At 38.0% G+C, this 26339-nt stretch overlaps 1 protein-coding gene across 1 annotated transcript in view; it reads right to left on the bottom strand.

The window, feature by feature from the left end:
* The window catches only part of ZPLD1 (zona pellucida like domain containing 1), a 289906-nt gene that overhangs the window by 90912 nt on the left and 172655 nt on the right, over positions 1-26339 (bottom strand). Inside the window, exon 6 of the mRNA XM_073804283.1 lies at positions 3785-3901. The gene's annotated coding sequence lies outside the window, so the exon portion shown is untranslated. The remainder of the gene's footprint in view (positions 1-3784; positions 3902-26339) is intronic.

Below are 26339 nucleotides of genomic sequence, written 5' to 3' on the forward strand. Positions count from 1 at the left end.
CTTAGCTTTTGCTTGGCCATAAAGTTTTTAATTTCTCCATCAAATCTGAATGAGATCCTTGCTGGATAGAGTAATCTTGGTTGTAGTTTTTTCCCTTTCCTTACTTTAAATATGTCCTGTCACTTCCTTCTGGCTTGTAGAGTTTCTGCTGAAAGATCAGCTGTTAACCTTATGGGGATTCCCTTGTATGTTATTTGTTGTTTTTCCCTTGCTGCTTTTAATATTTTTTCTTTGTATTTAATTTTTGATAGTTTGATTAATATGTGTCTTGGTATGTTTCTCCTTGAATTTATCCTGTATGGGACTCTCTGTGCTTCCTGGACTTGATTAACTATTTCCTTTCCCATATTAGGGAAGTTTTCAACTATAATCTCTTCAAATATTTTCTCAGTCCCTTTCTTTTTCTCTTCTTCTTCTGGGACCCCTATAATTCGAATGTTGGTTCGTTTAATATTGTCCCAGAGGTCTCTGAGACTCTCCTCAATTCTTTTCAGTCTTTTCTCTTTATTCTGCTCTGCAGTAGTTATTTCTACTATTTTATCTTCCAGGTCACTTATCCGTTCTTCTGCCTCAGTTATTCTGCTATTGATCCCTTCTAGAGAATTTTTAATTTCATTTATTGTGTTGTTCATCATTGTTTGTTTGCTCTTTAGTTCTTCTAGGTCCTTGTTAAACGTTTCTTGTATTTTCTCCATTCAATTTCCGAGATTTTGAATCATCTTTACTATCTTTACTATTATTCTGAATTCTTTTTCATGTAGACTGCCTACTTCCTCTTCATTTGTTAGGTCTGGTGGGTTTTTACTTTCCTCCTTCATCTGCTGTGTGTTTCTTTGTCTTCTCATTTTGCTTAACTTACTGTGTTTGGGGTCTCCTTTTTGCAGGCTTCAGCATAGTTCCCGCTGTTTTTGGTGTCTGCCCCCAGTGGCTAAGCTTGGTTCAGTGGGTTGTGTAGGCTTCCTGGTGGAGTGGACTAGTGCCTGTGTTTTGGTGGTTGAGGCTGAATCTTGTCTTTCTGGTGGGCAGGTCCACCTCTGGTGGTGTGTTTTGGGGTGTCTGTGACCTTATTATGATTTTAGGCAGTCTCCCTGCTAATGGGTGGTGTTGTGTTCCTGTCTTGCTAGTTGTTTGGCATAGGGTGTCCAGCACTGTAGCTTGCTAGTCATTGAGTGAAGCTGGGTCTTGGCACTGAGATGGAGATCTCTGGGAGATTTTTGCCATAGATATTACATGGAGCTGGGAGGGCTCTGTTGGACCAGTGTCCTGAACTTAGCTCTCCCACCTCAGAGGCACAGCCCTGACGCCTGGCTGGAGCACCATGAGCCTTTTGGGAGGTCTGAGGTCTTCTGCCAGCGTTCAGTAGGTGTTCTCTAAATAATTTTTGTCTGAGTTTTTTATATCATCAGATTTCTGAAATAAATATATCTTCTGACAAGAAAATTCACTGATACCCCAATATCACTATTTCCAACCACTTAGCAATTCAAAACAGATTAATTTATAGGGCTCTTATAGTTCGGTAGACATGGATCAGTCTTCCAGAGGTTTCTACCTACAGAGAAAAATAAAATCAAGTTCCTGAATCTATAAAACTGAGAAATAAGACTTGGAAAAATAGTGATACCCTAAATATCACTATATTATATGTACAGTTATACTTTATAATTATACTATATACTTTATATACTATACAGTATACAAAGCAAGATGGAAAGGGTGATGCTGTTATTAATTTGTAACCCTTACAATGAAAGATGTTTTTGAAAGCCTGAGGCAAGGGTTCGATACATAATTTGCAGGCTCAGTGAAAAGCAAAAATGTGGACTCCTTATTCAAAAGAAAGGAAAAAAAGCTTTTTCTGTTCTGCAGTCTCTCACCCTGTCATGGTGATTTCCATTTGCTTTCAACATTCTGCTCCCTTGGGAGTGAGGATACCAGCAGGACAAGTATAGACCCTCACAAGTGTCCTCTCCACGTCCATCCCTAAGTCCCCACAGGGAACAGAGGGCAGCAGAAGTCACCGGGTAGAAGTAAGGGAGTGGGTTACTAGACACCCAACCAGGGGAGGTGGGGACATAGGGAGCTGACAGGAGGCAAGACCATGTGTGAGTAGAGGCTCCAAGATCCCGTGCATGCTCCATCATCCCACTGGGATAATTTTGACTATAAAATATAAATTTAAAGCAAAATTATTAATAATTTTATGATGACCACATTGTGTTAAATCCTAAGCATTGGGCCTTCTGTAACTGCCCTAGTCACAGGCCCATACATCTGGCTCTTCCTAAGGCAGATGTAGTTACACCGTCTCCCTGTCCAGGCCCTGGCTCTGACTTAATCTGCCTCATCTATTTCTACCATCTACAGCCCAGCCTGGCTGCTTTCAGGACTCTGTGCTGATGTGGTCTTGGCAGAGAACCCTGAGCTTTTCTGTTTGCCATTGCTCTGTACCCACTTACCCTCATGAGTTCATATTGCTCTTGCTACAGAAATTTATCTTCCTAATTACTATGTCGCAAATTTCCACAACTCCTCTGAAACCCCATTCAAATGTTAATGCTCCTTTCTGGTCACTAACAGTGGAGGAATGTGGGGTTTGAGTGACCTCTATGACTTAAGTCACATCCAGGCTGAAAAGCAGCTTAGAAAAAATAGGCTCATGACTCAAATTATCTTCTCCCCCATGTAAGGCCCTTATTTCTGACTATGAAAGACACCACCAAGGAGGACCACACTGTCAGTCATTGGTCAAGCTGGGATGTGCATTCGAACAACTGCATGAGTTACAATAAACTATAAGTGTAAGAGGCCGGGTCTGAGGGGTTAGAGACACTTCATCTGTCTTGATACCTCTTCAATGAAACAGGGTCTAAAATGTCATGTTATTAATTAGTCCAGTTATGACTTTGGACAACTCACTTCATGGACAACTCACTTCATATCTCTCTCATTCTTTATCTGTCAAAAATCAAAAAGTTGAAATTACATTCTCTAAGTCCTAACCAGTTTCAAAAGTATTTAATTCCATGAAAGAAAATAGAAAGGAAACAAGAAATGTAACCAAAGACCCTTTTCACTAAAAATAGAGCTACCATATGATCCAGCAATCCCACTTTTGGGCATATATCCAGAAAAGATGAAAACTCTAATTTGAAAAGATACATGTACCCCAATGTTCACTACAGCACTATTTACAATAGCCAAGACATGGAAGCAACCTAAATGTCCATCAACAGATGATTGATAAAGAAGATGTGGTACATATATATAATGGAATATTATGTAGCCATAAAAAGAATGAAATAATGCCATTTGCAGTAACATGGATGGAACCAGAGAATATGTACTAAGTGAAGTAAGTTAGACAGAGAAAGACAAGTATTATATGATATCACTTATATGTGGAATCTAAAAAATAATACAAATTAATTTATTGATAAAACAGAAACAGATTCACAGACATGGAAAACAAACTTTTAGTTACCAAAGGGGAAATGTGGGGGATGTGTGTAAATTAGGAGTATGGGATTAACAGGTATACACTACTATATATATAACAGATAAACAACGAGGACCTACTGTATAGCACAGGGAACTATATTCAATATCTTATAATAACCTGTAATGGAAAAGAATCTAAATATATATATATACAAATCACTTTGCTGTACACCTGAAACTAACACAATACTGTAAATCAATAGAAAACAAAATAACAAACAAAACCAAAAGGGCCTTTTTTAAATAAACCTGAAAATGTATCTTTCAGTATATCTGTTTTTACCTCTAATGTGGCATGGATCCCTGATGTGTCAGTTCAGGTCCTCTGGGAGGAGGTGCTGAGATGAAGTGAGGAGAGCAAGAGGTCCACTGGGCTTGAGGGGTAAGGGGTGGGCAGTGCCTGTGAAAAACAAAAGCGGAAGAAGCAGAAGTGAGCAGGAAAAGCTTTCAGGAACAACAAAGATCTGACACTAAGGAAAGGGAAGGAGGGAGAGAGCAGAAATGGGCACAGAAAGCCTCAGAGTGCTACAAACCTGAAAACGTCTTTGGTAACCTGATGGGGAGCTCCAGAGCAAAGACGGCCCTTTGGAGAGTACTCTCATGTAGTGTACAGAGGATCACCCGGGAAGACTGGCCTCATATCAAACACTGAGAGCATTCCTGAGGTCCTGCTGCTGGAGGTGGTTGTCTAACTACAAGTTCTTTCTTGCAGGGAGATTCATGGTGTACAACTCCACGGCTGCCCCCCGATCATGTTTATTATAAAAGCAAGCCATGATGTTAAGAAACCCAGGCATTTTTGTCAGATCCCTTCACAGGCTTACATTTCTAGGACTCAGTTCTAGTATTTTTAACGTAATGGGACAGTTGATCATCATTAATGAGTATTGTATAATTAATGAGGATTAAAATAATTTAAAAAAAAAGTGTGGAGTAGAGAAACTTAGAGCTAGGAGGAATCAAAAATTATTAGCCCAACCCCTTCATTTGACAAAGAGAAAACTGAGGCCCACTGGGACTAAGCACCCAATGTGACCATCGGGCTAGTTAGTGCCAGGGCAGGAATGGAACCCATACTTTCTCACCCCCAGCCCAGGCCTCTTTTAAAGAAGCTGAACAAGGCAAAAAAAAGAGAAATTTTATTTCACCAACAGTTCAGGCTTTTAAAAAAGTATTCAGAATTGGGAACAGATGTTCTGTCACACTGATGGGGCAGACAAGTAAAAGTTTAGAACAGAACTCAGCACCACAAAATCCATATAAGGTGAATCATATTACAGTTGACCCTTGAACAACATAGGTTGAACAGCTTAGGTCCACTTATACACAGATTTATTTTTGATAGTAAATACTACACAATGGATCTGTGGGATCTTGGTTGCGGGGAACCAAACCACATATAAGGAGGGCCAACTATAAATTATAGACGAACTTTCAACTGAACGGAGAGTTGGCAACAAGGCTATCTGATTTAACTTAAACATTTAAGTAACTAAAGTAAACATTCTGCTTCCATGAGGAAGAGATTTCTCACAATGAAAACTGAGAGACCATCTTGATCATTGGACAAGTGTGAATAGGATCAGGGAAGCCAAAAACCTTGAGGAGCTGGGTAAAAGAGAGAGATGTACTCCATCCTCTCCTTGCAAGCCAGAGAATAAGCCAAATGAGTAGGTCTCAATAAGCTATTTATTTAGAGAAATGTACAGTTTATACAGATTATAGGGTAAATAAGTATGATACTTATTTGGGGCTCACCATAATACTAAATGCTTTTCTCATAAGTCAACTCCAGTTACAATGTTTGTTATACAGAAAATAGTAATCTATAATCATTATCATTTTCAGGTAAATAATTATTATAGCAAGTGTTACTAGCTTGAAAGACACCGATAACTTCCTAAAAATACCTAAAAATATTTTGTTGTTTGAAGCACTAAGAAAAGTATATATGGCTAAAGCTGAGTGGCCCTTGAGGGAAGGGCTCTGAGACTATTACAGCTTTGACATGGTACCTTCTGTTATATAAAATGTGACCTCGTGTCTCAGAAGACCACTTGGCTGGAGGAGTTCTTCCTACTGGCACACTACTATACTGGGTGCTGTCTCTGCAGAAAAGTAGAGAACAACTTTCTTCTATCACAGCATTTCTAGTTGAAATGGAAATATAGACCTTATATAGGAGATAGCTGAAGGGTTAGTATATCGTGCGCTATCTTGGCTCTGGTCTCTGCTTAGAGCTGTGTCACTGCTTGGATCTAGATCAGCTGAGTTTTGTTGATAGTGGCAGGGAGAAATTCTCCATCATGTTATATCGAATCCTAACAAAAACCCCTGCAGCACAAAAAGCAGGTTTACTATCAACTCACCCTTACCTGAAACATTATCTCAATTCTAACTTTGGTTAACACAAAGTCTCTAGCTTTGTTCTCCGGGACAGTTCCCACACCCTCTAGAATTTAGAATTTCTAACTGAAGGCCTGCATGAGGGCAGAGTACTCAGGCAGCCTGTGCTTCAAAAGGCTCAAAATGAAAAAGGCACAGTAAAATAAATCAGTTGGACTACCTAGCGGTAAATGTCTCAATTTCTTGTTGTGTTTAACCTTCCTACCGAACGGAACAGTAATGTATATCCTCTCACTGCATTCTTAATAAGGTTATTTACACTGCACAGCCAATGAATTTGTGTCCTATGCAATAAATTCTCAGCTCTGAAATGTGTGTGACAATGTAGACATCATTATTAGAGGAATTAACCTTGTAAATGAGGAGCACCCTTATTGAAACTCTGGATTTTGATTATTCAAGAGTGACACAGGAATACAGGCAGTTTTGTGCAGAATTATAATGATCAGCCTTGCAAATAGCCACTGGCTATGAATAAGCAACTATCTTTTGGCAACAAGTGAAGAATTCTGACTTCATTTTTAAAATATTTCTGTGTTGGTTTGTAATTTCCAATACCAGCAGAAGAAAAAATATTGCATGTATCTCCAATGTATAGAATTAAGGGCTTATTCATCAGTAGTGATTGTATTTTGAACTGGTTGAGCCAAACAAAGCCAGAAGGAGGAAAGACAGACAGAGTAGAACTTTTTCAAGCCACACGACTGCTTATCACCTCTGATATGCCCCAGATATTCTTCTATGTCTCACCTGCCTCTCAACCACATTGATGTCACTTCAACAACCACAGCTAAGACATACCAGGATAAATTAGAATTTTATCAATTTCCTGATTCATTAAGAGGTTAGAAAAATCCAAGGGTAGGGTAAAGCTACTAAGGATCAAAAACAAAGGATCAAAGAAAACGCAAATATTTTCTCACTTAGGTAAAAGCCTGAGACAGATCACTTGGCTTTAATTTCAGTCAGTTTCCAAGCAAAGGAAAAATCCTGAAGATTAACATGGGACTTGGAGATTCTTCTTCTGCTTCTCCCACCTCAAGTTCATGATAGCTATCTCCTCTTCCTTGTACCCTGAAGAGGCACAAGGGGAGGATATTTCAGAACCTATAATGTAAAAGATATTAAAAAGCTTTTAGCTTAGAAGCAAAAGCTCAATCATCTAATGTCCTCTAAGTCCATGTATAAGATCCCACTGCCAGGTCTGAGCATCAGGGAGAAGACTGAGGGACCATTTCCCTCTCTTGCATATGAGTACCTACAGAATTTATAGCAGCTACAATAACAAATACAAATCCCACTGCTGATCATGGTATAAGTGGAGTTACAAGGGTGTACTTATTTGTGAAAATTGTACAGCTAAGATTTGTGCATTTCAATGTCTTTAAATTATATCTCACAAAAAAGAATTTCAAATACTACAAATAGGGCTTCCCTGGTAGCGCAGTGGTTGAGAGTCTGCCTGTCGATGCAGGGGACACGGGTTCGTGCCCCGGTCCGGGAAGATCCCACATGCCGCAGAGCGGCTGGGCCCGTGAGCCATGGCCACTGAGCCTGCGCGTCCGGAGCCTGTGCTCCGCAACGGGAGAGGCCACAACAGTGAGAGATCCGCATACGGCAAAAAAAAAAAAAAAATACTACAAGTAATAATTGCGTAGGGCTGGTGAGTCGGTGGAAGCAAAGATAAAACAAGAATGGCTGAATATTGATAATATTTTAAGCTGGGTGATGGACACAGAGGGGCTCATTACACTATTCCATTTATTATGTGTGTGTTTGAAATTTCCCATAATAAAAGGTTAAAAATGTTAATTGTCTCAATTTTATCACCAACTCACAGCCACAACTTTTAGCAATATGAGGATCGTGATTAAAATACACTCACATGTTTGACTTTTATCAATGCGGGATGAAGACAACAGCTTCACACAATCCAACCTGAAGGAAATAGCTTGAGACAATTTTTTAAATTCTGAGTCTTTGCTTGAATAAAGATGGGCATTAAAGAAGCTTGTTCATAATCATCAAATAGTCTATTGCCTCGGGAAGTGAGGGATACTAAATGACCAATTCTGCACTGTCAGAGTTTTTTCAGTCTGCAGTGTTGTATTTCTTTATACCACATATGGACTTAGCAAAGTCCCCCGACTACTCACATAGCCTTTATTTATTCTACTATCTCCAACATCCCCTGATTAGGAATACTCAGTTTTTGTACCGTTACACAGCATCGTATTTGACATATCAATATGCAAATACTGGTCTTTCTAAAACTGTTTACTTGATGTTCAAACGTTGGTACCATCCCAAGCAAAGATGAAACTGCTTTATCAGCAGGCATGTTTTCATATTACATAAGAAAGGGTTAGTGCTCAATAAATGTGAATTGAATGAATAAATGGTAGAAGAGATATTTAAACAATTAAAAGAATTTTATAATGGACCTCAAAGACAGAAGTAAAGAAAAGCAGTAAAATACTTAAGCAGAAGCAAAGCATTTGTAAAGATTTTAAAAATTAAGTTCATCTGAAAGCATTTATGGAGTTATTGTGGGCCAAGAAATGCCACAATATACTGAGGTTTTAAAAAATTACATGTAATAGTCTTTAATCCTAAAAAGGACTATCGGTTTAAGAGCTGCTAAGTGAAGCAGTCAATGTCTAGGAAAAAAATTGCTTTTGCTAACAATGTATTTATTATAGAGATAACCTTAGTTTCTTAAGTTTGACTTTGGATAAAAGTGGTTTCAAAAGGTCTAAACTTCAAAACCTAAAATGAGACAAAAAGGTTTGTGGAGTCTAAATCACCCCTTTACTACAGCTTGCATGTCAAATACTGAGTAGCCACAGCATGAAAACTCAAATAATTCTAACCACTCATAAACAAGGGGCTACATCAACTGTGCTAAGCCTTCTACACAATGACTATCTTTTCATAACAAAGAGTAACAAGACAATGATTACCAATATCAAATGCCCAGCTTAATAAATTAAAATTTACACAAAATCAACTAATTTTGGTAATGTTGTGGCTCATGGTACCTAGACAACTAATCCCTCATTTCAAAGAGCACTGGATACAGTCAATGCTCTCTTCCTAGGAACAGGCCAAAAGTAGTACCTGCAACCTTTTAAGGTATCTCGTGGAAACAACCTGTCAATCATACGGACTGAGTGTCCATAATATGCAAAGCTTCCAGAAAAAATCAGAACAAAATCTTCCTAGCAGTGTATGCACTGTTGAAACTGTTAGCTTTGCAGCAGCAAAAGCAAAAATTTGTGCAGGCTTGTCAAATGCTACTGTGCCACGATATGAAAACATCAATAATGACTGCATCTAGAAATTTAATTTCAGCAGTCTTTTGAGATATATATATATATATATATATGGATCATATATAAATGGATCACTTCATCGCTCATTACGGAGGAAGTGTACTGAGGAAGTGTACCATATAACCCCAATTTTCTCTTACTGGCAACTTTTTGATGTTTTTTTGCTCCAAGGCTATATAGCTTGTTTTCCCCTTACAGTCAGCTTAACAATGAGCCATAATGGAAATTTTGCCCTAAAAATGTTTAGTCATGGGTTCAGTTGGTTAGAAAACAGCTAATGAAGCCAAGGTCAAGGTTCATCCTGGTATGAGATTCATATCGAAGGAAAATATTCCACACCTGAGATCAGCTCCTGCTAAGGGTAAGTAGCCTCCTGCTGGATGATCATAAGCCAAAGGGATACTGGTTTGAAGAGTGCAGAGAGGCACAGATCCTTTCAGCTGTGTGGACAGTCAGTAAAATAATCATTCTTGCTTTTTGTATTAGAATGAGTGAGTTGCTGAATGAGATTTGGAAATAAGAGAGGCTGCCCTTGAGCACCACATAACCCAAGTGAGAGAAGGAAGACATATAAAAGGGATAAATAATAAACTATAAGGTATAGTATATTTTTAGGACCAAGTAAATGGTGTAGCCAGTAAGTGTGGAAGGAGTGAAGAAAAAGGAAAGACTGCTTTTTTTGGTGTAGTCAGAAGAAACATGAGGAGGCAACCTCAGTGCTAGCCCTTCTGAACATGCAGAAGGCAGAGGATGGGTGTTCAGTAAATGGAGACTCCTGGCTCATCCCCATAGAGAAGCTTGGGACCCTCCATCCAGGCAAATATACAGCTCAGGCTTTCCAGTGTGCATAGCAGGAGGTCAACTCTTGCTTTTATTCCGTACCACTAAGGCTCTGGCTCATCCTTTAGTTAGTAACAAGGAATACAGGAGGCAGTGTTCAGGAAATAATTCATATCTAGAGACCTGCTAAGGAAAGTGCACATCTAGGAAAATCATTTAAACCAACCAATCCTGAAGGCTTTCTAAGCTCTATCCTTGGATCAAGTTAGAGCTTCATAAAGCTACACATTATGAGTACCTTAGCTTAGTCTTTAAAAATTCACTAAATTATGCTTTAAAATTAAACTCTCTGAGTAGAACAGTAGTTACCAAGGGCTGAGTGGGAAAAATGGGGAGATGTTATTCAAAGGTACAAACCTTCACTTATAAGATGAATAAGTTCTGGGGATCTAATATACAGTGTGATGACTATGATGACTATTAATATAGTATTAATAATACTATATTGTATGCTTGAAATTTGCTAACAGAATAGATCTTCCACATTCAAACCAAAAAAAACAGTAAACATGTGAGGTGATGGATTTGTTAATTAACTTGATTGAGATAATTACTTCACACTGTATGCATATATCAAATCATCATGTAGTACATCTTAAATACACACAGTTTTTATTTGTCAATTTTACCTCAATAAAGCTGAACAAAATAAAATTAAATAAAATCAAACTCTCTGTCCTGGCAAAATTTATCAAAATAATCATTCCATAATTTTTGATCTAGTAATTCCAATTCATGCAATTATTTTTATAAATAATCTCCTTCGAGTATGTTGATATGCATATGTAGTCATTCATATTGCAGAGGTATTTTCTTTTTTGTAGTTGGAAAACACTGGGCAGAACCTGAATGCCTACTGGTAGAAGAAAGGTTAACTGAATCAAGTTCCATCCGTATGATAAATACCATGCAGCCATTAACAAAAAGGATGGTGTATGTTTACATATACTGACCTAGAACTAGCAAACTAGGAGCTAATATCTGAATGATGAGAAGGGACTATTCACATGAAGAGCTAGGGTTAGAACATACGAGGGTTGGGTAACAACAAAAGCAAAACAACCTGGGGCAGGATGTACTGTTCTAAGAAGGTCATCAATGATTGAAGAGAAGTGGATGAGGAAGGGAAAGAACTGAAGATTGAGATCTGAGTGTGAAATGGATCATATATAGCCCTGAAGATCATGGTAGAGAGGTCATGACATTGTACCCTAAATATAATGGGAACCAGTAGAATATTTTAAGCAGATGCCATGGTTTATGTTTTAAAATAGTCACTGTACCCTCTGTATAGAACTTGAAAGGTATAGGCTACAGTGGAGTAGGAATCTAAAGGTAGGTGGCCACTGCTGCAGCCATGCAAGAAGCTTGTATTGGTGGCAGTACAACCGTAGTAAGTAAATGGTTTGGGGATACATTCCGGAGATAAAATGCCTGTTTCCTCCTCCTTTACATAGTTCTTGTTTTCTTTATTTCTAATGCAATGGTGTTGTTATACACCTGAATTTTATTGTCCCACGTTGCATCCTTTATGAAAGCGGGTGGGACATAAAGTTCTAAAGAAAAGATTGTGTGTGTGTGTGTGTGTGTGTGTGTGTGTGTGCGTGTGCGTGTAAAGGTAAGACCTAAGTAGCAACAGCATGACTATGCATGTGGAAAGAGCAAAAACCAAGAATCCAACAGGCCTGTCTTCAACCTTGTGCTGTTGAAGATTTTCTTTATATTTAAAAGGGTATGAGCATTAATAGCTATGCTCACAGTGGTCTGAAGACTAAGGGTTATTATTAAAAGTGCACAGTACAATGTCTAGCACATTGAAGATGGTCAGCAATTGCTTGGGATTAAAATGGGGAGGACTTTAGATATCATACCATGGAGAAGATATAGGGATTTTTGAACAGGGGGATTGGGTGCAAAGCAGTGTTTTCAGAAGGCAGTATGTAGGTAGTTTCAGGAGATAGTATATAAAGGGGAAAGGTCAGTTAGCAGATTATTGCATTCTTCACAACATCTATATTAGAAAGAGAAAAAAGAGATCTCATTATCACCATTGACAGACAAAGAAGAGAATGACTCACTTCAGGTCAAACAACAAATCAGGGGCAGAAATGAGTCCAGGCTGGAAAATCACACTTCCTCGTCTAAGTATGATAATTCTCTAGACCCCTGCTGCCTACATTATTCAAATATGGTACGTGAATCTGACCTTTTTCAAATATTACAGTTTGCTGCAACCTACTAGATAAATAATATACCAAAGATCAGAGAATAGCAAAAATAGTGGTTTCTCCCAGGTTTATAAAACTTTTCCCTTCTTTGAGATTTGTCTCTAATTTCCAATTTTCTTCTAAAATCAAAGCTTTTATTTAAATGGCACCAAACTATTCCTCTTTGCTCCTGCTGGATCTACATGTGTATGTGTCTATGTTGCATGTGTGTGTGCATTCACATACACATTTATTTCTAAGGTAAAAGTGATCCATCAACATTAAGTCAACCATGCAGAAGATGCTTCTAAAGAGATATTATCATTTAGTTTACCATATCTTTGGAACAAGTAAAGGTTTTTACAAATACCTCAGAGGAAGTGTTATAATCAGTAAATGTGAGAATTTAAAAGCCTTGCTGTTTAGTGAAAGGGACAGCCTACCCTGTAAAAACAAAACATAAAGTCATTTAAGATTCTTCAGTTAAAAAAAAAATTGTTATAATTTCATTGAGATCCAGTGCCTATTCAGATCAGGCAACTGTGAGCGATGTAGTATCCCGAATAGGTAGTAGATAATGTCATCTTCTAGATTCACCCAGCAATAAGGAGCAGTAACTCACATGGGCTCCTTGCAACTGTGTTGCCCCACACCTAGAAACGTACCTTTTGGTATAGAATAGAGGGGCCTACATAACAAAGACCAAATATCCCTGCTCTTCAAATTTTGAGACTTTTAATCCTTAAAATACTTCATCAGAGCTCACCTACTCACTTCCAAGTTATAAATGAGGGAGGTTCCTAGATTATTTTTGAGCATCAGGACAAGATGACACTCTGATTGTCACACTGATTGGAGAGTCTCCTGTCAACCCTCCTTCTGCAAGCACTACTTGCAAAGAAAGGGCCTTATATAAGTCTACCCCATAAAAGTCTGCCAACAAATATTACGTTAACTAAAGCAGGAAGAGGAAAGAGAATATTGAGAGGAAAAGAGGGTCTTCCCTCACAGCTGGCCATTGATTGCCCCTGACAAAGACTCTCTCCTTGACCAAAATTTAGTTAGGCTTCTCTGAGCCTTTTTCCTGACATGGCCTTGACTTGGCCTTCCATGTCCATCCCTGCTAAACCCAGTTTTAGCAAGAACTCTGATAAGTCATTCCCGTATCCTTGATATCTGATCACTCTTCATATCTGATCAAGTTCTTATCTCTCATTTTGATATCTGATCACCTTGTCTTCAGCAAGAATCTTATTAAATTGGTTTAGCAAGAATCCCACAACCCTTGATGTCTCCTCTTAGTAATTTTCCCCCTACCGACCCTGCTCACTCTGCTCTTTGGCTGTAAATCCTCATTTGTCCTTATTGTATTAGGAATTGAGCTCAGTCCCACACTGAAGTCTCTTTTCCCCTATTGTGAAAATAAGGAATAAACTCTGTCTTTACCACCTTTAACTAGTGTCTGACTCTGTTGTTCTTTGACACCACATGGAAGCTCTCCCCATTACAAGCATCTTTACACTTCTTGTAGCACCACTGATTCCTCTGATGATAGTAAAACTAGCACAAAGCCGATGGTCAAAATGTGCTTCCTGACTATCATCGAATTGAAGGGGATAAGAATTTTATGCTATGAGAAATGGTAGAAGTTGTTGGAAAGAAAGTAACATATGTATCATTCTTATTTTCTTCCTCTTATCCTTCTCATTAAGTATAATTTCTTATGTCCCTGGCATTGTTGCTAAATACTTTATCTGTATTATTTCACTTAATCCTCACTGCAAAACTATGAGACATAAACTAAGTAATCTGCGTTTTAGGAACGAGGCTGCTGAGGCCTAGTTAGTAAGTGGTGGGGGCAGAACTCTAGTCACTTAAGCCTAGGACACATTTCCTTAACCACTCTACTCAGAGAAGTTGCCAGGTGGAGAAGTAGAGACCATGTACCCAACCACACAGAGGCTGGAAAGAAGACCACATGTTGATGAATCACCAAGAAGTTTAGTAATAAACTAACTTGTGAGAACAGGAGAGGGGGTGAGGGGCGCAGTGGCTAAAAGCCTAGGCTTTAGAGAGAGAGAGAGAGAGCACACTCTATGTAAGTGCTACCTCTGCTACCTGCTAACCCTGTGATCTTGGGGAAGTTATTTATCTTATCCCAGCCTCATTTTCCTCATCTGGACTGTGTTGTGTTAGCTATTCATATTATTACCATACTTCCTGGATCCCAAAAGGGCAAGTTTTTTGTTTGATGCCTTTAAAAATCAAGATGTATCAATAATCAATATAAAATAATCTTCTCAGCTGAAAAGCAGAGGAGTAAGATGCAACCCAATTGTTTTGTCCTGAGTATAGGAAACTAGCATGCCTAAAAGGTGTTTGTTCATTAACTCATTTGAGTTCTTGCACTGGTAGTGTTACATGCAATTGAATTTTCACTGAAATATGTATCTCTAATTGTCACTTAAATGTCTTCAAAAAAGATTACACTATGAGGCAGCTTGAGTATGCAGAAGATTGTCTGTCATATCCAGGTAATGCAATTAGAGACAGAAGACATTGCCAGTGTTTGAGAATAAATCATAAGACTTTTAAAGGCAGTGAAGCATAGCATGGCTGATTCATACATCATGAGGACTATCTCTGGGGCACCAACATCTGCCTGAAAAATGTTCCTACTAGGTTTTCAAGAGAAGCTATTAAACTTCCAACAACATATAATTCAATTAAAGAAAAAAAGGATCTATGAATTAACAAGAAGCAAATGCAAACAGAACACCTCAAAATGACAACGTCTATCTCTAAAGAAATTGTGAGTGTGGGTTATGAAAAGCAACATGTCAAAATCAAACTACACAATTTCCAATAGCCTAAAGAAAATCAGAAGAATCTTTAGATTCTGAGTAAGGAAAACTTGGGCTCAAATTTGATTGTCATATTTAAAAAGATAATATTTTATATTGCATTAAGATAAGCAATTAACACATAAAACAAATGTTTGTGTTTTGTACACACCTCCGAGTCTCTTATGAAATTAGTTTTGTCTTGCAATAGATGGCATGTTTGAGACAAAGTAATATGATGTTATTATTATCAGTATATAGAGGTGTATTAATTTCCTTATTGCTGTTGTAACAAATCATCACAGAACTGGTTGCTTAAAAACAACACAAATTTATTGTCTTATAATTTTGAAGGTCAGAAGACCAAATGGTTCTTATGGGGCTAAAATCAAGGTATCAGCAGGGCTGCTCTCCTTCTGGAGACTCAGAATCCATTCCTTGATTTTCCAGCCTCTAGAGGCCACCTGCATTCCTGGGCCTATGGCCATTTTCCATCTTCAAAGCCAGCAACTGCATAACTCCAACCTCTGCTTCTACTGTGTGTCTCCTTCTCTGACTCTCCTGCCTCCCTCTGTCCCTTGTAAGGACCCACATGATTACCTTGGGCCCACTCAGATATTCCAGAGTAATCACCCTATCTTAAGATCCTTAACCACATCAGATATTCCAGAATAATCCCCCCATCTCAAGATCCTTAACCACAACTGCAAAATTTCTTTTCCTATGTACAGTAACATAGCCACGGGTTCTGGGGATTAGGACATGGACATCTTGGGGGTCCGTGACTCTGCCTAACACAAGAGGTAAGCTGGAGGTAAATTGGGGAGACTTTGTTTATGGTGTTAGGCATTTGGACTTTACACCATAAACAGTAGAGAATCAATGAAGGCTGTCACCTACTTCCTAAGTCCTTCTTTTCTTTACCCCATCGATGTCTTTACCATGATCAATTCTCTGATTGAAGTTTATATTCCATTTCCAATCTCACAGCCCAGGTATTTTTTCTACTGCTGTGTTCTGCATGGATAGATCTTCACCTATCCTCTTCCTTTTAATTATCCTTATTTAGAGTAGTGTTTTGAAAGGGAGCCTCTATCCTCTTAAAAAGGCTTCCTCAAATCAATATTTATCAGATGTGGACATATAAATACCCCATATTCCTTTCAAATTGTACTTTGTAAAAATTTAGAAATCTACAAACACGACACAGAGTCTATTTATTTAGGGAAGGCAGCTCCATGTTTAAATGAAAGGGTCCAACCACATCAGGCCCATGCTCAGAAACCTAGAAGACCACATCCTGAGGACTGTGGCCATGATTCTGGTTAATTTTACCAGTCTAATTTTAAAATCAGGTCAGAAAGCTCTATGGAGGCTGAGCGTAACTCTTAGCACTGTTAACGACATTGGTGATCAATGGACAACTTTTTTTTTTCATCTTCTTCAAAAATAAAGGAAGGAAATGAAAAATAAAAATCTATGTCAATGAAATTTTAAAGTTTCCAATTTAAACATAAAAGCCAGGAAATGCAACTTAAGTATCTCAAGGGAACATTAGCCTGTTTATATTTCATGTGCTTCATTTTAAGGTATAACACTTAACAGTATAATTAGCAATCAAAAACATTTTCTCTGTGCACTGTGGGTATTTGATGTTATTATGAGATCCTTGATTTTTGCATTTCCTGACTTCTGTGTTTAAATGTATAACCTTAGTGTTGCATTACTGTGTGTCCTACATTAGTTATTGATGGCTTGTAAATGAAATAGATGCTCTAGCAGGTCTTTTCTACCTCCAACCTCCGTAGATAATTTCTGCACACATTTTATGAACCACTATTACAGAAGCTCTATAAAAACTGTAATGCAAAACAACACAATTCTTGCTGAAATGTATGAGAGTGGTTCTAAAAGGTTTGTCACTTTGTAACAATTACGTTGAATCTTTTTGAAAGGTTGTTATTTGTTTTGCTTCTTTATGTCATCACATCTATTTTATCTTTCGTTGAAAACATATTTCAAAAATTAAAGCTCCACAGCAATTTCCAACCTATCAAGGGCTTAACTGCAGTCTTATAAGACCTGCATTACGTTGTTCTCTCTAAAAATCCCTGAGACTCCCGGTAAAGAAAAGAGTGAGCCAGAACTTAAAAGTATGCTAATTGTGAAAATCATTTCTTTGATATTCATGATTTTGTATTGACACATTTCACTGGCAAATGGCAAAGTGATGGTAGTTTAAATGGCAAAGATATTTCTAATTAAAATTTTTACCAACTCAAATCTATAGCTTTCAAACACAGTAAGTAATTTTATCAAAAAAAAAAAAAAATCCACAGAACAAATACGATGTGTGGGTATGAATCCACCTCCTTATGTGTCAGGTAAGAAAGATTTCTGCCACATCTACTTTTTCCCAGACAGCTCCCCACCCACTAGCCGCAATTCACTGGAGAAGGTAAGCAGATTTCAAAATCCCAAACTTACATTATTGTCCTGTCTAAAGCCAAATACTATTACACTAAAATACTCTTATTCTTCATAGTACACTGATAAAAGTTTGGATATCAGCAGTCATTGAATATAAAATTGGAGGTGTGATGAAAATGACTAATGTAAGAGCAACTATGAGCAAATTATTGTTTGGCCAGATCCTATGATTTCACTGGCACCTTGAGCCCATGGAACAGCACAGCTGCTTAGTATAAGTCTGGGCTGGTAGTTGACTTTGCCATGGTGTCTTAATTTATCAATTCAGTCACCTAAGAAGAAATGCTAAAATTTTTGGTATTATGTGTTCACATTTTCTAGTTCAATTTTGGTCTTAGGAACCTTTAGTTCCAGTATTCAATCATAATATATAATACAAATACAAATGTATACAAATATCCTTCCCCTCAAATTCATATTATTTCAACCTCAGATAAGAAGTTATAGATGTAACAGATGTATGTGTTTGAAAGGAGAGAGAAGAGGGTAGTATGTCTATTTCCAGGTTTCCAGCAAATGTTTTCTAAAAATTGCTCAATGATTTACAATTCTGAGGTATATCACACCCCAAATATATTTTCCTGAACTATGGCCTATTGTATCTTAATAGGAAAATCAACACATTTGCACGAGGACACTCAAGAAAATGTGCAACTGCTTTTGAAGTTTAACTTCGCTGTGGGAAGAAGGCTATGGCAGGCTCCTTAGAGAAAGGTTTCTGAGAGTTACTAATGTTGCCAAGTTTTTCTTCCAGCACAAAACCAGTGGTACTAATTCACACTAAGTACCTGAAAGAAGGTGGATTGTTATACAGCAGAGGTCATCAAACTTCTTCTGTCAAGTGTCAAACAGTAAATGTTTTAGTCTTTGCAGGCCACATATAGTCTCTGTCACCCATTCTTGGTGTTTTTGTTTGCTTGTTTGTTTTGGATTTTTCTTTTCGATAACACTTTAAAAATGTAGAAACTATGCTTAGCTATGGGCCATGATTTAGTCTGCAGACCAAAGTTTGCCAACCCCTGTTACTGAGGAAAGGAACACTGACAAATTTAGGTCCCCACAAGGTTAAGTATAATTCCCTGGTACAGCGATGCTTTGCTGCCTAACAACACTCCCAAATTCAAAAATACAATGGCGATCATTTATGTTGCTCACACATCTACAATTTGTACCCAGCTCAGCAGGGACAGCCACTGCACCACACCACACGACAGTGAGCTGGGGGAGCTCAGCTGAACTGGAGCATCAACTTCCACAATGGCTCACTCAGGGCTGGTGAGAAGTTTCAGGTTATTAATTCCTTTCCAGTGGGTTTCTCCATGGAGTTGCTTGAATTACCTCTAGCCCAATGACTATGTTCTAAGAGGGAGTGTCCCAAGAGAACTAAGCAAAACTGTATCACTTTTTACAACTAGCTTCACTGCATCATCTCTGTTGTGGTCACAACAGAGTCAAGGGGAAGGAACATAAACACCCATCTCCTGGCAGGAGGACCATCAGAGAAGGGAATGTGGGACAGGAGACACTGTTGTGGCCCTTTTTGGAAGTACAGTCTCACAGTACCCAAGCAAATTTTTCAAAAAGATATGCTTGTTCTTTGGCACCTGCATATTAAGTTTCCTCTCCTTGCTTCTAGTGTGAAGCAGGCTTAGACAGAGTTAAGTAAATTAAATACACCTTTATAGTCAAGATTAGAGAAGACTTTGAAGTATTTCATAAAACTTTCTGCAAGTCTAACGTAGTTAGTTGCAGGATTTAAGTTTGGAAAGTAGACGCCATAAGCTTCTTTCACATGCACACAACAAAAATGGTGGAAGTTCAGCTCTCTGGCTTGTGTGAAATGAGTTAAGGAAGTCAAGAGAGATCAGCATATCAAAAGTGAAGCATGTGTTAAATGGATCCTTTCCCCTTCTGGACGGTTTCCCAAGGAGACTAAAAATTTACTTAATCTGCAACTTAAAAAGGACAAGGGGTCCCTTTCTGACATTTTTACTTGGGAGTCCAGGATATCACTGGACTTACATGTTTATTATTTGAGATGCTTTTCAATTTTAGCAGCTTAAACCAACCTTTACATTGTTTCACTTTGCAGCAGTCCATTAATCTCTTACATATTGGGATACTGATCTAAACACATGGCTATGAGTGACCAGTAAAGCAGTGTGTGGCAAGGAAAACAACAGCTCTGGGGTACACCACTGCCCATCTCAGCAATCAATTTACAACACCACGACTTCATTGACTGTTTAGAAATCTATATCCATCGTGAAGACCCATAGCAGCAAACCATGCTCTTCATGTCTGTTGAGCTTTGACTTGATTTTCTCTTGCTCAAGGGGGCGCTGACAGGCTTAATGGAGACATCTACATCATGGTGAATTGTCAGGGGAATCCAAACACCTTAAAAACCTGTTGTTTGCTCTAAATATCTGAACAAGCCAGACTTAACTCAATTGAAACTCTCAAGACATGTTTTTATGGATTTTAAAACACATATGCCCTATTCTCAGCAGATTGTGAGTACACATATGCATATAAATTGTGGTTGTACGCTATTATAATTTTTCCATTGATAATATGTTAGTGCTAACAAATTTCCTAAATAGGAGGGACTTAAGGCAGAAATCAGGTTGGGGGGGGGTAGAAGCTGGGAACCTACTTTGAAGCTACTTAGAACAGAAAGCACACTGTTCTTATATTGTATGTTTATTGCTAGAGCTTAAAATTATCTTTGTGGGAAAACACAGGGTTTTAAAATAGATTGTATATTTATTTGGGGTAGCTTGGGAAAGTCTCATGGAGACTTTTGGGACCTAATTCACCACCTCCATCAAGTCATGCCTCGGCATTTCAGGGGAAGAAAAATAATTTTTCTACTACCCTTCTAAGTTCTCACTGGGGCCCCTCTAACAAGAGAAAAACAAGTTTATTAACATGTGTAGCTCATGAATACGTAGGAGAACCCTTGGGGGTAAAAATAAATAACTTCTAGAGGTGGCTATGAATTTAGGCTTAAATACCCATCTTAATATGGGGAGGGGAGGAGAGATGTAAGCCTCTGAAGGGTCATTGATTTTTAGGAAAGATGAATGGGCCCTTAGAAAAACAGATTAGAGGTACAATGGTTTGCGACAAAGTTTGGGTGTGGTGTCAACCTCTAGTCTCCTCTTCTGTGATGAGTCAATCCTCCTTGAATGATGAAATTCACCCCCACCTCAGGATGGGATTGATGACAATTGAGTTCCTTTCAGAGCATTTGTCTTTAAGCAAATAAGGGGAATTCAGGGAAAGCATGGGGGTGGCATGTCTTGAACTCCTACAGTCATATTTTGGGCTGGCATATCCTGCCACCTTTCAGCATTAACTCTGAGAACTGATAAACTTGCCAATATAACAAGGAGGGTGTGACAAATTATATATCACTTTGGGCCTGGTTTATAAGCATTCCTACAGAGGCCTTCCTCAAGTCCAAATTACATTTACATTTTTCAATGTCCAATATGCTATTAACCCTACCATCATCACATAATACAAATAATTCTCAATAATTCTTTCTTCAATCAACATCAGAAAACCATGACATTCAAGATCTCATCTGAGAATACAATCATTAACTTTCAGTTGCATTATCTAAAGGCCTGGCAAGAGAAATGATATCAAAAATGACCACCACCAAAGAATATGCCATCTATCTGATTCTCAGGTTACATATTAAACTCAGTCTTATCTTTGGATCAAGTTATGGAACCAGAAAGCTATATAAATGAACCACGTTAACCTAGACCCAAGCAGAATCACTCTCCCTGAGTTATGTCTCAATATTCAACCCTAAATTTATACCTAGGGTCCAAATGAGAAAGAAACATGAAGCATGCTGCCATGGTACTAGAAAATCAAAATAAAATTACTGTCTTTTAGATTATTCAGAGCCTCCTACATTGAAATTTTTTTAATAGGAAATACAATGTTTGAGTTTTGATGTGGCTTGAGGTTGGTTGTACATGGCAAGGACATGGTTTAACCTAGAACCTATATTTATTTAAGGTAGTTTAGAGGACTCTGATGGAAAGTAATAGGACCTAAAGCCCCCCTAACAAGAAATAATACATTTCTTTTCGATTTTAGTACCTAAGAGGACCCTTGAGTCAAGATGACAGGCCAACCATATGTGTATATCATTTTTGCCTCTGAAAAATTCACTAAATTAATTGTAAAGAAATAAAGCATAATTACTGAAACTGAATAGTGGCAATATCTCCATTCCAGGGCACATCAAGTCCATTTTCAAGGACCAGTCTTCTTCATTTATTTAATTACCTGCCTGATCCATACAGGCATTTGGGTGGGCAGCCTGTGTCCGCAAGGAAAGAATTACAAAGGGAAGGAAGTGAAACAAAAATGATGACGTAGGAAAAAGAAGTCACTGCCTAGGGAAGTAGGCTTCAAAAGAGAGACAACAGAGGGTAGACATTAGAATTTTCAAACCCCACGACAAGGGTAAATCTTGGGGTTTAAAATAGTAACATTAATTAAAAGTCAAGCTCCCACCTCTCTCTCTTTTTTTTTCCTTTAAAAAGTTTATTATAGTTTTAAAATTGCAATTCAAAACAAAATTAAAGAACATAGATAAGCAAAATATTGTTTATTTCCTTAAAAGGGATATTTATAGTCTCCTCCCTGCCATGCAAAGATAGGCACTGTGAACATCAGGGTTGAGTCCTTTTCTCTATGCATACATGTGTATGTATATACTTTTTCACAAATATAGGATCATATATATTATTTAATAATATGAATTTTTAAAATAAATTTATTTCTTTACTTTTGGCTGCATCGGGTCTTCGTTGCTGTGCATGGGCTTTCGCTAGTTGCGACGAGCGGGGGCTACTCTTCGTTGCACTGCGCGGGCTTCTCATTGTGGTGGCTTCTCGTTGCGGAGCACGGGCTCTAGGCACGTGGGCTTGAGTAGTTGTGGCGCATGGGCTCAGTAGTTGTGGCTCACAGGCTTAGTTGCACTGCGGCATGTGGGATCTTCCCGGACCAGGGCTCGAACTGTGTCCCCTGCATTGGCAGGCGGATTCTTAACCACTGCGCCACCAAGGAAGCCCCAGTAATATGAATTTTTTACTTCACTATTTCTCCTGAATATCTTTCCTATCCTATAATCTCTTAAGAAATTGTATACTGTTCTAGAACATCATTTGTAATGCAAATACATAATTTACTGAACTATCTGTATCACGGGACATTTTGTTGTCTCTGACAGGGTGGCTTTTTGTTTTTGTTTTTTTTGAATTCTATTTTATTTATTTTTTATACAGCAGGTTCTTAAAAGTCATCAGTTTTATATGCATCAGTGTATACATGTCAATCCCAATTGCCCAACTGATCACACCACAACCCCCACCGCCCCGCCGCTTTCCCTGCTTGGTGTCCATACGTTTGTTCTCTACATCTGTGTCTCAACTTCTGCCCTGCAAACCAGTTCATCTATACAATTTTTCTAGGTTCCATATACATGTGTTATTATACAATATTTGTTTTTCTCTTTCTGACTTACTTCACTCTGGATGACAGTCTCTAGATCCATCCACGTCTCAACAAATGAACCAATTTCGTTCCTTTTTATGGCTGAGTAATATTCCATTGTATATATGTGCCACATATTCTTTATCCATTCATCTGTCAATGGACACTTACGTTGCTTCCATGTCCTGTCTATTGTAAATAGAGCTGCAATGGACATTGTGGTACATGTCTCTTTTTGAATTATGGTTTTCTCTGGGTATATGCCCAGTAGTGGGATTGCTGGATCATATGGTAATTCTATTTTTAGTTATTTAAGGAACCTCCATACTGTTCTCCACAGTGGCTGTATCAATTTTCAATCCCACCAACAGTGCAAGAAGGTTCCCTTTTCTACACACCGTCTCCAGCATTTGTTGTTTGTAGATTTTCTGATGATGCCCATTCTAACTGGTGTGAGGTGATACCTCATTATAGTTTTGATTTGCATTTCTCTAATAATTAGTGACGTTGAGCAGCTTTTCATGTGCTTCTTGGACATCTGTATGTCTTCTTTGGAGAAATGTCTATTTAGGTCTTCTGCCGATTTTTGGATTGGGTTGTTTGTTTCTTTAATATTAAGCTGCATGAGCTGTTTATATATTTTGGACATTAATCCTTTGTCCGCTGATTCATTGGCAAATATTTCTTCCATTCTGAGGGTTGTCTTTTTGTCTTGTTTATGGTTTCCTTTGATGTGCAAAAGCTTTTAAGTTTCATTAGGTCCCATTTGTTTATTTTTGTTTCCATTACTCTCGGAGGTGGATCAAAAAAGATCTTGCTGTGATTTATGTCAAAGAGTGTTCCTCCTATGTTTTCCCTAAGAGTTTTACAGTGTACGGTCTTACATTTAGGTCTCTAATCCATTTTGAGTTTATTTTTGTGTATGGTGTTAGGGAGTGTTCTAATTTCATTATTTTACATGTAGCTGTCCAGTTTTCCCAGCACCACTTATTGAAGAGGCTGTCTTTTCTCCATTGTATATCATTGCCTCCTTTGTCATAGATTAGTTGACCATAGGTGCATGGGTTTATCTCTGGGCTTTCTATCTTGTTTCATTGATCTATGTTTCTATTTTTGTGCCAGTACCATATTGTCTTGATTACTGTAGCTTCATAGTATTGTCTGAAGTCAGGGAGTCTGATTCCTCCAGCTCCGTTTTTTTTCCCTCAAGACTGCTTTGGCTATTCGGGGTCTTTTGTGTCTCCATACAATTTTAAGATGATATGTTCTAGTTCTATAAAAAATGCCATTGGTAATTTGATAGGGATTGCATGAATCTGTAGAATGCTTTAGGTAGTAGAGTCATTTTCACAATGTTGATTCTTCCAATCCAAAAACATGGTATATCTCTCCATCTGTTGGTATCATCTTTAATTTCTTTCATCAGTGTCTTAGAGTTTTCTGCATACAGGTCTTTTGTTTCTCTAGGTAGGTTTATTCTCAGGTATTTTAATTCTTTTTGTTGCAATGGTAAATGGGAGTGTTTCCATAATTTCTCTTTCAGATTTTTCATCATTAGTGTATAGAAATACAGGACACTTCTGTGCATTAATTTTGTATCCTGCAACTTTACCAAATTCATTGATTAGCTCCAGTAGTTTTCTGGTGGCATTTTTAGGATTCTCTATGTATAGTATCGTGTCATCTGCAAATACTGACAGTTTTAGTTCTTCTTTTCCAATTTGTATTCCTTTTATTTCTTTTACTTCTCTGATTGCCAAAGCTAGGACTTCCAAAACAATGTTGAATAATAGTGGTGAGCATGGACATCCTTGTCTCATTCCTGATCTTAGAGGAAATGCTTTAGTTTTTTACCATTGAGGATGATATTTGCTGTGGGTTTTTCATACATGGCCTTTATTATGTTGAGGTAGGCTCCCTCTATGCCCACTTTCTGGAGAGTTTTATCATAAAATGTTGTTGAATTTTGTCAAAAGCTTTTTCTGCATCTATTGAGATGATCATATGGTTTTTATTCTTCAATTTGTTAATATGGTGTATCACATTGATTGATTTGCATATATTGAAGAATCCTTGCATTCCTGGGATAAATCCCACTTGATCATGGTGTTTGATCCTTTTAATGTATTGTTGGATTCTGTTTGCTAGTATTTTGTTGAGGATTTTTGCATCTATATTCATCAGTGATATTAGTCTGTAATTTTCTTTTTTTGTACTATCTTTGTCTGGTTTTGGTATCAGGGTGATGGTGACCTCAAAGAATGAATTTTAGAGTGTTCCTTCCTCTGCAGTTTTTTGGAAGAGTTTGAGAAGGATGAGTGTTAGCTCTTCTCTAAATGTTTGATAGAATTCACCTGTGAAGCCATCTGGTCCAGGGTTTTTGTTTTTTGGAAGATTTTTATTTGTATTTTTTTGTTGTTGTTTTCTTTTTTTTTTTTTTTTTTGGCAGTACGCGGGCCTGTCACTGTTGTGGCCTCTCCGTTGTGGAGCACAGGCTCCGGACACGCAGGCTCATCGGCCATGGCTCACAGGCCCAGCCGCTCCGTGACACGTGAGATCTTCCCAGACCAGGGTATGAACCCGTGTCCCCTGCATCAGCAGGCAGACTCTCAACCACTGCCCCACCAGGGAAGCCCTGTTGGAAGATTTTTAATCACAGTTCCAATTTCATTCCTTGTGATTGGTCTTTTCATATTTTCTATTTCTTCCTGGTTCAGTCTTGGAAGGTTATACCTTTCTAAGAATTTGTCCATTTCTTCCAGGTTGTCCATTTTATTGGCATAGAGTTGCTTGTAGTAGTCTCTTAGGATGCTTTGTATTTCTGCAGTGTCTGCTGTAACTTCTCCTTTTTCATTTCTAATTCTACTGATTTGAGTCCTCTCCCTCTTTTTCTTGATGAGTGGCTAATGGTTTATCTATTTTGTTTATCTTCTCAAAGAAATAGCATTTAGTTTTATTGATCTTTGCTATTGTTTTCTTTGTTTCTATTTATTTCTGCTCTGATCTTTATGATTTCTTTCCTTTTGCTAACTTTGGGTTTTGTTTGTTCTTCTTTCCCCAGTTCCTTTAGGTGTAAGTTTAGATTGTTTGAGATTTTTCTTGTTTCTTGAGGTAGGCTTGTATAGCTATAAACTTCCCTCTTAGAACTGCTTTTGCTGCATCTCATAGGTTTTGGATTGTCGTGTTTT

This window comes from Tursiops truncatus, chromosome 4 (genome assembly GCF_011762595.2).
Source record: "Tursiops truncatus isolate mTurTru1 chromosome 4, mTurTru1.mat.Y, whole genome shotgun sequence".
Taxonomy (NCBI): Eukaryota; Metazoa; Chordata; class Mammalia; order Artiodactyla; family Delphinidae; genus Tursiops; species Tursiops truncatus.